Source organism: Furipterus horrens, unplaced genomic scaffold (assembly GCF_987537825.1).
Source record: "Furipterus horrens unplaced genomic scaffold, mFurHor1.1.pri manual_scaffold_10, whole genome shotgun sequence".
Classification (NCBI taxonomy): domain Eukaryota; kingdom Metazoa; phylum Chordata; class Mammalia; order Chiroptera; family Furipteridae; genus Furipterus; species Furipterus horrens.
In genome coordinates this window covers 19,196,217-19,208,445 of record NW_028327180.1, presented here as the reverse complement: position 1 = coordinate 19,208,445, position 12,229 = coordinate 19,196,217, and positions in this window count along the sequence as shown.

Genomic DNA, 12,229 nt, shown 5'->3' with positions numbered 1-12,229 from the left:
AAGTGGGGAGACGGGATGAGAAAGAAGTCGTATGGAGATGAGGGACATGTCCGTGTGTGATGTGTGGGGAGGGCCCAAGGGGGCATTTCTGCCTCCCCTGCTGATCTGAATGTGGAGAATGAAGACAGGTTTGGGTGGAGGCAGGGAAGCCACACAGCAGGACAGCCTGACGTAGTAGTAGCCAGACTGGAATGGTGACAGGCCTCTCTCAGGACTCAACTCTCCCATCATGCTTTTCGGCTCTGCTCAGAACTGAGGGTGCCTGTTGGCTGTACTGACTTCTGTTCACTGATGAGACTCTGGAGGAAGGGTGTTCTAGGCACTTGGCCAGAAGAAACCCCAAGAAGTCCTCTAATGCAACCCTCTGCCCCCACAAACAAACACAGCCATCTAGCATCGGCCACTCTTCCCAAAGCCTCCTGGCCTCGGATGCTCTGCCCATGGAAACAGGAATGGTGAAGAAATCAAGAGAGAGGACAGTCCTGCCCCGCTGGCCACTCCTGGGGTGGAACACACACAGGGGGTTGGCTATGGGCCAGCAGCAGAGCTAAGGCTCGTGGAGTCGGGATGTTACACAATTTGGGGACACTCTGTTAGAGAAAGAATCCAAAATTACAAACACAAAAGGAGGTACAGAGTCTTGGCAGGAGCCCACCCAGGAAGGGGCCTGACTCTTCTGTTCCATTAGCGTCCCAATAAATTCACCTCTGGTACAACACCCTAATGAGCAGCAGGTGGTGTGTATTCCTTTCCTGGGGCTGCTTTTCCAAGTCCCACAAACTGGGTGGGTTCAAGCAACAGAAATGTATTGTCTCAGAGCTCCGGAGCTCCGGAGGCTAGGAGTCTGAAATCCAGGTGTGGGCAGGGTCACGCTCCCTCGGCAACCTGTCGAGGAATCCTTCCTGCCTCTGCCCCGCTTGGCTTGGTTTGACATCTCTCCTTGGAATTCCTTGGCTTGCGGCTGCGTCACTCCAGTTTGTGCTTTGATCTTCACACGGCACTTTCCCTGTGTGGCTCTCTGTCTTCACATGACCTTCTAAGGACACCAGTTATGTTAGATTAGGGGCCCACCCTACTCCAGTATGACTTCATCTTCCCTAATTACATCCGTAATGACCTTATTTCCAAATAAGGTCACAGTGAGATATGGAGGAGTGGGGCTCTAACATGTCTTTCTAGGTGGACACAGTTCAACCCAAACAGGCTGGGGAATGGCAGAGCAGTGGTGGTAGATGCAGCTGGAGCTATTCTGGAGCCTTAGGGCTCCACTAGGCTCTCTGGGTGGGAAAGCATCCTGCCCCCTTTCCCAGACCACCCGGAGAAGAGAGCATCTCCCCAGACACCCTGCTGGCCCAAGGCTCTGCTGCTTCATGTCTACTCCTGGTGTCTTTACGCTATGGATGCATAGCATTGCTTGCTCATCCCAAAGAAACTTGGTGAGTGTGACTGGAGCACATGCCAGGAGCTCTGACACTCTGGTCCCCGATCCCTGAGAGTTCACAGCCTGCTGATTCACAGTAGATGAATATTGTCCCACAAAACACCATGCTGATATATTCATAGCCACAGGGCTGCAAAGGCCAACTCCCAATGCTTGCCAAGCTCAGTGAGGGGGGTGGATGTCCAGGGGTTAAAGCAGCAGGTAATTTGCGCTGGAATGTATCCTTGTTTACGGTTATGTTTCTTTAAGAGGTTTGCCCTCTTAATTAGGTTTTGCTTAATCTCCAAAATGAATTTATGTTTGCTGAGCACACAGCAAGGGTAGGAGCAGCCTGTAGAGTTCTGGGTAGCAGGAAGAAGCCAGGATGGGATTAAAAAAGGCAGATCGATCACAAGATGGGTTCTCCACATTCATTCAGTAACCTCAGGCCTGCCCAGCGAGGTCAATTATGGGCTGGCCTGGTCACTTCAACATTCTAATTAACCAAATGCCGAAGAGGCCAGGCATTTTCAAAGTCATGCTCCAGTGAAATACACCCAACATTAAAATGTTACTCAACATGGCTCATCCACGCTGATTCAATCACCTCTCAGAATCCAGCAGTGCTTCTGGGGACATCATTTTGAATGTGACTTATCCATGATATAGTGCTGTGCCTGTGAGCCATGTGAGGACTGGCTGGCCCTGTGACATAATGTAGAAACTGCTTCCCGGTCACACAACTCAAGGATAGAAGAGTCTGGTCATAAGAGATTGTGGTTGTTTGGATTCTAGATTAAGAAACAATCTCATAATGGCCATTTGGCTGTATTGAATTTGAGGCCATGGAACAAGTTTGTTGATTGACCATTTGTGGTTAGAGCATGTTTGAACTTGCTGAACAAGGAAAGGCAGGATCGGTGATGACCCAGCCTCCACCCACACACAAGGGAAGGGACGCCCCTCTCCCCCTCTGTCCATCTGCAGGTACCATTAAGACCCTTCTGTGATTCTTTGACTGGCCTTTGGACCACCCTGTTATGAGCTCTTGGGTTTTCACTGAAAGAATCAAAACTTCCACGCCTTCTGTCTCTTAGTCATCCACACTTAAGTTTCGCCTTTCTGTAGGGTAGCAGTTTTTCCTTTATCTGCACTTGAGCCCAGCACCTCCTCATCAGAAAGCAAGGCTGCCCTTCAACAACCTCCCGGAGTCCCACTCTCAGCTCCAGCCCCCAGAGGGGACCCACAAGACAGCAGGCCACAGATGTCTAGGCACAGGCCTTCTGTCTTCAAAGGGTTAAACAGCTGTGCTCCATGGGAAATCCTTTTTGCAGCCTGCACAGTGCTGGGAGCGAGATGCGTGATAAGCCTGCAGGGGTGTCTGAAAACTGCTTTGCATCTGCTTTGTGTATGTCACCTGACTTTGGGGGCCTTTAAAAATCCTATTTGGTGATCACCAAGGCACTGAACACTGGAAACATCTGCTCAATAACTAGTTGGGACCATGCCTGTTTTTGCTCTCATTGTAACTTGGGGACGGGTATTGTACTCAGCTCAGAAGAGGCCCTAAATAAGAATATTTAGGTAAATGGATAAGTGAGTGAATAAATGAGTGACATCAAAATGAGAGTTGCGATAATATGAACAGGAAGGACCCAAAGCAGCCAGGGAAGTTTCCATGAAGGAGAGAGACCTGGGCTGGGCAGCTGAGGCCCGTATGCTGTGGCAAAGCAGTGAGAAGCCAGAACCACTTCTGTCAAAGATCTCGGGAGGAAAGGACCTGTGACTGTAGTGATGTTGGGGGCTCCGTCAGTTAACAGCCAGCCATCATCCTGGAGGCTCAAGGGTATTTCCCCATAGGACCAGGTTAGAGCCTGCCTCGGAAGTGTTAAGGATTTGAGATCACATGGTACAGGCCAGCAGTAGAGGCCACGCAATAGGGGGTACAGGCAACATGTGTGAACTCATGTTCTGCTTGGGCAAAGGGGCCCCGAGTAGGTGTGTTTTATGCTCTGAAGGAGAAGAATCAGGGAAAGTCAACATCTCCCTCCCACTCGGTACCCTGGACTCGTTGCCACTGCACTGACAGGTTTTCCACTTGAGCTTCTTGGATTTTTCCTAAGGAAGATTTGCAACAGCACCACCTACTCCCAGTGTGTCATCTTGGTTCCCACACAGACTCATCTCTTCCACATACACTTATCAAGCACCCACCACGTGCCAAGAATTCTAGCAACAGCAGAGAGCAATACGGGGGTGCAGTCCCTACCATCACGCAACCTACATTCTCTAGCAAGGAAGATAACAAAACAAGCAAAGAAAAAAAAAAGAAAAAAGGTCATTGCTGGTGTGAAAGTCACAGTAAGGAACATCAACCAGGGCAACATGACAGGGTGGGGATGGCAACTTTAGATACAGTGGTCGGTCAGAGAAGGTTGCTCTGAAGAAGTGACATGTGAGCCAGAAGCTATAGGTAAGTAAACTCATACCAAAAGACAATATGGAATAGGGAATAAAGTTTAGAAATAGTATCTGAGATTAATTGCTAGTAACAAGAACCAACTAAAGTGGTTCAACTGAGTTAGAGGCTTGTTTCTCTCACTTAAAATAAGTACAGAGGTAGGAAGCCTTTAATAGTACAATAGTGCATCAGGAGCCTAGCTCTTTCTATCCTTCTCTTGTGCTATTTCTAGTGCCTAAAAGTCTAGCCTTGTGATTGTATCATGGCTCAATATGGCTGCAAGACCTCCAGCCATCACATCTGTATTCCAGGCAGGAAGAATAAAAAGAGAAAGGGTCAGTGGGGCACTGACTATCCATCTGACTCTCTTTGGAGGAACTTTCCTGGGAACTGCATCCAGGGAATTTTTACTTGCAGATCTTTGACCAGAACTTAGTCATGTGGTCACAAGATATAAGGGAGGCAGAGGTTTTTTTTGTTTGTTTGTTTTTTAGCTGAGGACACTGCCACTAAGATATTGGGTAGCTAAGTAGTCATTTCCGCCTCTACAGGCCAAAAGATACTTTTTACTCCAGATCCCAAGAGCATGAGCTTCTGTTGACAATACTGATGGGATAGAATTTGAAATGGAACAACTTCCCCATGGATGGCATTGATGATGTAAATTGAAATTCAGAGGCTGGCTGCTCCCCACCCCCCAACAGAGCCCACCTTCAACTTTCCCTTGACTTTACTGCCTTATATTTAAGTCATGCATTTGGATGTATTCTCTTCTCTGTCCGAAAGAATAAGGAATAAGAGATTTGTGTGTGTGTGCTTTTTAAAAGTACTTATAGTATGTTTCTTAGTGGCTACCCAAAGATATTATGTCTTTATGCCTGGAAATTGCAAATGTTACCTTATTTGGAAAAAGGATTTTTGCAAATGTTATTAAATTAAGGTTTGAGATGGCATTGCCCTGGATTGTCTAAAACAGCCCTAAATGCCATCACAAGTATAGTTTTGGGAGAAACAGAGGAAAGAAGAGGAAGCAAGGTGACCAGGAAGCAGAGATTGGAGTGATACGGCCACAAGCCAAGAACACCCGGAGCCACCAGAAGCCGGAAGAAGCAGGGAACAGATACTCCCCTGGAGCCTTCAGGGGGAGACCGCCCTGCCAACACTTTGATTTTGGACTTCTGGCTTCCAGAACTGCAAGAGAATAAATTCCTATTGTTTCAAGCCACTCGGTTTATGGCCCTTTGTTACGACAGCCCCAGGAAATTAGTGAGTAGTGTGCCAGCCTGGGGGAAAATACTGAGTTAGCGGCACATCTTATACTATAGAGATTAATGGATTAAAGAATTACATTTTAAAAACAATTAAATTGTTGAAAAACCAGTAGAAAATAAAACAGGCATTACATTTGTAAGACTATAACAATGTTCTAAAAGAAATTTGTAGAAAAAAATAAAAATTTAGGTACATAAAATTGTCAAGTTTCCAAAATAAAAATGCCAAACTAAATATTTAGAATTTATATGACAAAAGACTAAAGATAAACTATATAAAGAATTCATTTACATTTATTAGGAAAACAGCTAGACCCTAACATAAACGGAGAAAACGTATGAACAGTTCTCGCAATGGGAAATTCAGTGAATAACCACATGATATTATAATAAATATAGTTGCTTTTTATTGCATGAAGCTCTATGTTAGATTCTTCAGAAACATTATGTCAAATTCCTACACTCATCTACTACAAGGTGGATATCATTATCCTCCTCTTATAGATGAATAAACTGAGGCCCAGGGAGTATAAACAAAGCTTAGGGAGATGAGATTTGAACCTAAGTCTGAGAAAATAATTATCATTGCAGGTATCATTCATTAATTTACTGTATTAAATTAGCATTTATTTCACTTCTACTCTGTAGGACTAGGGGACTATATGGTGATGGAAAGAGGCTAGACTTCAGGTGCTAGGACTGAAGATAAAAGAAGGACAAGATGCCTCTCTTTTCTTTAGGGACCTGGAAACTGGGGGAGCAGGCAGATGGTGGAACATCCATCAAAGACTGTGGTAAGCGCTGTGATCAGAGCCCATAGCAGAGAACCACAGGAACACCTGTTCAAGCACAGAGGGATCCTCAGAGTGTCATGCTAAGTGGAACAAGTTAGACAGAAAGGACCGGAACTGGATGATTTCACTCCTATGTGGGATAGAAAACAAAAAGCAACAAACGAACAAACAAAGAACAAAGCAAACTCATAGATGCTGACAATAGATTGGTAGTTATCGGAGGGGAAGGGATTGGGGCAGAATGGGGAGGGTAAAGAGGGTCAAATATATGGTGATGGGAGGAGGTTAGACTTCAGGTGCTGGACACACAATGGAGTCTACAGATGCTGTGTTATGAAGAAGTATACCTGAAACTTACATAATATTACTAACCAATGTTATCAGAATAAATTGTAAAAGAAGAAAGAAAGAAAGAAAGAAAGAAAGAAAGAAAGAAAGAAAGAAAGAAAGAAAGAAAGAAAGGAAGGAAGGAAGGAAGGAAGGAAAAGAAAAAGAAAAGAAAGAAAAACCCGGTCAGATATTCCCATCCGCATTTGGGCTTTTTTTCTTTTCGTTATAAGTTTTTAATGACAGTTGTATATAAGACGGCTTTATTCCTGCATCTTCTCAATTGTTCCTTGTATTTGCTCTTTCCGTTTCCTACTGGGCAAGATTTGGCTTTACGTTCAAGGACCTTTTTGCAGTCTTTGTCCAGCTTTAGTCCAGTGATAACCACCTTGCCGGGGTGAATGGCCACACAAACATTTGTACTGTTAGCTTTCTCCCGCTGCCCTTGTTCAATGTAAATGACATATGTCTTCCTCTAACCCTGGACTACTTTGCCCGTTTGCTGCCCTTGTAATGTTCTTGTACAACATGAACTTCATCATCCTTTCAGATGGGCATGGATCGAACACTGTACTGCTGTCCCAGAGGAGAAGGCATCATCTTCCTGCAGATGTGGGAAGGTGCACCGAAACGCTTTTTACAGTTCTTGCTCCGGTCAGAAGTCACAAAGGGATTGAACTTCATTTTAATCCCAGGTGCCTCTCCCATGGCTGCAAAAGGGAAGAGGCGGGCTGAATTTCAACACTAATATCCAGCAGGGACGTAGTGCCAATTGTGGAAAAAGCAATTTTGCGATTCATGCCCTTTGACCTAGGAATTCACTCCTGGGAATTTATCTTAATGAAATCATTCAACAGAAGAAAAAAGAAGGATGGTACTAGAGGTTTAGCATTAAAAAATAACAACAACAGGAAGCTGAGAGGTGGCAAGAGGCATTTTGAGACATCCTGGGACAGAAGCTTGGGCTGTGTAACTGATCAATAAATAAGAGCAGAGATAAAAGTTTGGCAGGGCTGATCGGACAGTTCTGTGACTGAACCTCATGAAGCCCTGGCTCCCCCCAGTCCCACCGACACGCTTATTGCCTCTGCCTCTAAGTCACAGATTTAGCCTGTCCTCATCCCAGCTTGTGTCTCTATGACCAGTTTCAGTCTGATCCAGTCTGTACTCACAGCCAAGACGGCCTAAACACGGGGACCATGTGTTCATAGAATATGGTAGATAAACACAATGAACTATCATTCAGCTATTTTAAAAAATTACGGAAGGCTATGTCAAAATATGGAAAAATGTTTCACAGCAGAAACAGCCTAGATGACCATGAGAGGACAGATTTAATGGGCTGTGACAGATCAACACAATGGAACATTATAGTAGCTATTTTAAAAAAGGGTGATTATGAAGACCATGTAGGAACATGGAAAAAATGTTGAATATGGTGATAAGGAAAAATAGCTGCTACAGAATTATATATGTGAACAGACTATATTAAAGATTTCTTTATTTCTCATTCTTATAATGTTATATAATTTTTATCATGAGAAAAGTGGAATGTATACAAATAATAAATGATATTCAAAACTATTTGAGCTATGACGGGATGAGTGACTAAAACTTTATTTTTTATTAGCATTATTTTAGTGTTTTTTTCAGTAATATGAATAAAGCTTTTAAAAGAGAACAAATTTCAAAATAAAGAAAATGCTTCCAAACCAGTAGAGAAATAAATATTTCTTGAATGTCTTCAAAAATATTGTTGTAGTGTCTGGTGGTAAAGGATGAAGAACCCAGACTGGCTGCCTGCTCTGGAGTTGTTCACACTATCTGTCCCCACCCTCATGGTAGACTGCCCGCAAAGATGACTGTCCCCAGTTCCTCCATCCCCATGCATGCTCCTTGCCATCAAGACACAGAGACTATTTTACCTCTGCTTCAATCCTTTGGCAATAGAATGTGGTCACACAATATGATTTCTTGGTCTGGGCCTGAAGAGTCTTTCTGCTTCTGTTTGTTTGTTTGTTTTTGTTTTTTTGCCTTCATGGAAGCATGCTGCCAAGTAAACAAACCCACTGTCCTGCTAGAGAGAGGCCATGTCAGGAGAGAGGGGCGGAAGGAGACAGGGTTCAGCTCAGTCAGCCCCTGGCTGTTCCAGCTGCCCCAGCTGAGGCACCAGACGTGTGAGTGATGCTGTCATGGAGCCTCCAGCTCCAAGGGAGCCATCCAGCTAAGACCGTGCATAGCAGAGATGAGCTGTCTAGGCTGAGCCTTGTTCAAGTGTTAGAACTATAAGCAAATAGATGCTTGTTGTTGTTTTCAGGTACTAAGTTTTGGGGTATTTTGTTATGTAGCAATAACTAACTGAAACAATTCTAATCTGGACTAGACTAAAGGACTGCAGGACCAGCCTAGAGTTGCCCTGGGTTTACATCCCCCTCCTAGCACAGGGACTGGCACTTCAGAGACGTTGGATGGATGGATTCAGGTGAGAGAGTGGAGAGAAGCAGAACAGGAATATTATAGCTAGATTTTATTGAGCACGTTAGAAAGCCTTTCTACATACTGACTCAGTTATTCAATAACAGTACAGCTGAGGAACGTGGCACAGAGAGGAGAATGAACTCAGCCAAGGGTCCTTCCCAGTGACTCAGCCAGGTTTCAAACCCAGGCAGTCCAGAGCCCATGCACTCAACTCTTTTTATATGTGCACTCAGACTAACTTGATGATGAAGATTAGGGAGTCTAGATGCTGGATCTTGACAAGCCCCTTCCTGCATAAGTATAGAGAGAAGCAGGACAGGATCATTACCAGGGGAGGGCCTGTGGTCGGGAGATCCTCCTGATCTTTTGTCAGACCTCAGTTCCTAAGTGAGCAATTAAAATGAAAAAAATCTTCCTGAAGTCGGTTACCTGAAGGAAGGCAAGAGTGTGAGTGTTTATGGGTGCTGGCCCATTGGACTGCGTGACACACAGAGCATCAAGGCTGAGCGGAAAGAGCTGATGAACCTGGTTGTCTGGCGAACAGGATTGACTCTAACAAAGCCTGCTTCCCAGAACGCTCTTAGCTCCTCCAGACAACTCCAAGTTAAGCACCTTTCAGAACGTGTTTGCTTTCATCATAACAATTCCCAAAGGAACAGGAGTGAAAGGGAAGAAAGTGGTCTCACAAACCTGAGGCATGGCCAGCTGCTGCTTGCCAGACCTGGGCACGTCCCCACTCCGCTCACCACATTCGACCAAGGAGGACTGCATACCACCAGCAGACCTGTTCAGGGAAGGCGGCCTCATAGAGGCCTCTCTCAGGGACTCAATTTCCATTTGTGTGCATGCAAATAACCCCCTTTCCTGGACATGTGTCCTAGCAACTCACCGTTTTCAGGAACTGAAATGAACTACTCCCACCGCCATTGTGACTTGCCTGAGTGGAAGGGATCACAAGAAGCCAGGACACCTGCGTTCAAATTCAGGTTCTGACACTTGAGCTGGGTAATGCACCCGTCTGTAGATCATGGTTCATGTTCATCCTGCAACCACCAGGGTCTGCCTTAAGGCTTAAACAAAATAAAGTGGGTACAAGGTCCTGAACGCATAGAGCCTTTGTGTTTTGTCTTTCACATCCTCTCTTAGGTGGTTCGTTTGACTCGTTGGGAAGCAAGTGAGCGATGGTTAAGCTTTTTACAGGTAAAGGAGGAAGGGAGGAAGGGGCTACTCATCTCCCAGTCCCTTCTCAATGCTGCAGACTCAGAGCTCTGACTTAGGTCCACTGAAGGAAAAGGAGGAAGCTAATAGCTCTGAAACCACGGTTAATCTTGCTTAACTTTTAAAATCTTTTGTTTTTCTAATTTGGAAAAGGGAAAGTTTAACTTTAAACATATTCAAAGGAATACAAATTAAAGCTATAACAAAACCCAATCTTCTTCGCTTATTCCTTCTTTATGTAGATTCAATTAATGTATATCAATTTTAGTTGTTCTGAAGAACTTTTTAAAACATTTCTTGCAAGACAGGTTTAATGGCAACAAATTTTTCCTTGTCTGAGAAAGTCTATTTCTCCTTCACTTTTGAAGAGAATTGCACAGAGTACAGAATTCTAGGTTGGGGGGGGATTTACTTCTCTCAACAATTCACTCTCTTTTTGCTTGTATGATTTCTGAGGAAAAGTCAGTCAGACGTAATTTTTATCTTCATTCTTCTAAGTCAGATGTTTTTCTGTCTGGCTTCTTTAAAGATTTTATCTTTGGTTTCTGTAGTTTGAAAATGATATGCCTACGTGTTTTTTTTTTTTTTTTTTGTCATTTATCCTGTTTGGTTCCCTGAGCTTCCTGGATCTGTGGTTTGGTGTCTGACATTAATTTGGGTGAAATTCTCCATCATTATTGTTTCAGATATTTCTCCTGTTTCTTCTCTCTGTCTTCTCCTTCTGGTATTCCCATCATGCATGCCCCAACTTTTATAGCTGGCCCGCAGTCACGGGGTGGGTAATCATTGTGTTGTTTTCAGTCTATTTTCTCTTTGCTTTTTGACTTCGGAGGTTTCTATTGAGACAGCCGCAAGCTCAGGTAGTCTCTGCTCAACTGGGTCCAGTCTACTCATAAATCCATCAAAGGAGTTTTCTGTCTTCATGGCTTTCTGGGTCCCCATTCCAGCCTCAGCTGCTCCAAGCCATCGGAAACCTTGCTCTGCTGTGTCACTCATCGTGCAAAGAACTTCACCACCATATCCCTTAGAAATGTGACCGGAGCCTCTTTGCAGATAAACAAACAGGAACTTCAAAGACCCTTTCCAGCTTTGTCTCCCCCGCCTCCTCACCACACCCCAGCCAGAAACTGCCTAGGCTTCTTTCTCTGCCCCTGACAGGTCTCAGGGGCTTTTTCTGGGTGGGTGAGGGGATTATTAACCTGAGCTCTGCACTTATCTCATGGGCAGAGCTGCTGCCAACCCCACCGCCCGCCCTCTCTCCTCCTCCGCTGGGTGTGCACTCTTATAAATCGGTTTCATAACTATTGTAAGGTAAACTCAGGGGCCCCAAGTGCAGTCGGGTGCTTTTGGAGGCGGGGTATTTGCACCACAACAATTAGAGTCCCTCACCCCGTTGCCCTCCCACCTCCTGCTCCTCCCATTTATCTGCCAGATCCATCCCGAGGTGGGAATTAGGAAGTGACACTCCCTGGCTGTGTGTGCGTGTCATTCTCAGCCACCCTGTTCCAGGCCGCCTACCTGGCCCTTCCTGTAGCTCCCACTGCCAAGGCTGCTGTCTGGAAGCTGTGGATGGCACAGATAATGGGGAGCCCTGGGTGAAAAGGGAGCGGTTTGGGCAGCTGGGAAGCAGAGAGGTCGGATGGAGGCTGACCCCCATCAGGACCATGGGACTTTGGCTTCTGGAAACGCCTGTCTCAGGCCATCCAGGAGGCCTCCCTGAAAGGGGTCTGGCTCACGCTGCTATTACTGGAGTTCAACCAGACAGCAAGGGCTACTTCTCTCGGCCCCACCATCCCCGCTGTCTGTGCTCTGGGCTCCGCGGCAGATGGGACGGGAGACCCCAGGCCCACCACCCCCCCGCAGCCCAGCATCACTTACAGAGCCCGGAACGGCACCGGCAGAGCACCTGGAGTGCACCGCGCCCTGGGCCCGGCTCTGAGAACACCCCTCAACTGGCTGCACCCAGCTGGACACGGAGCCCCAGAGACGTTTAGTGATTTGGGTGTCAAGACTTAGGACATAAGTCTCAGGTGGTGGTTTTGAAACAGTACCTTCTCTTTCTAATAAGTAGGTTTGATTAATCTAGACTAGACTCATAACAAGGAGTGTTTCCCAGAGTGTGTTTCTGTAAACACTGCCCCTCCCAGGTGCCCAGTGTGTCCACGGGGGTGGGGTGGGGGGTGGAATGTGTCCTAAGGTCAAATTTGGAAATTTAATTTCATATATTTAATTTGTAAATTTGATTTCTATTAAAGGCTTT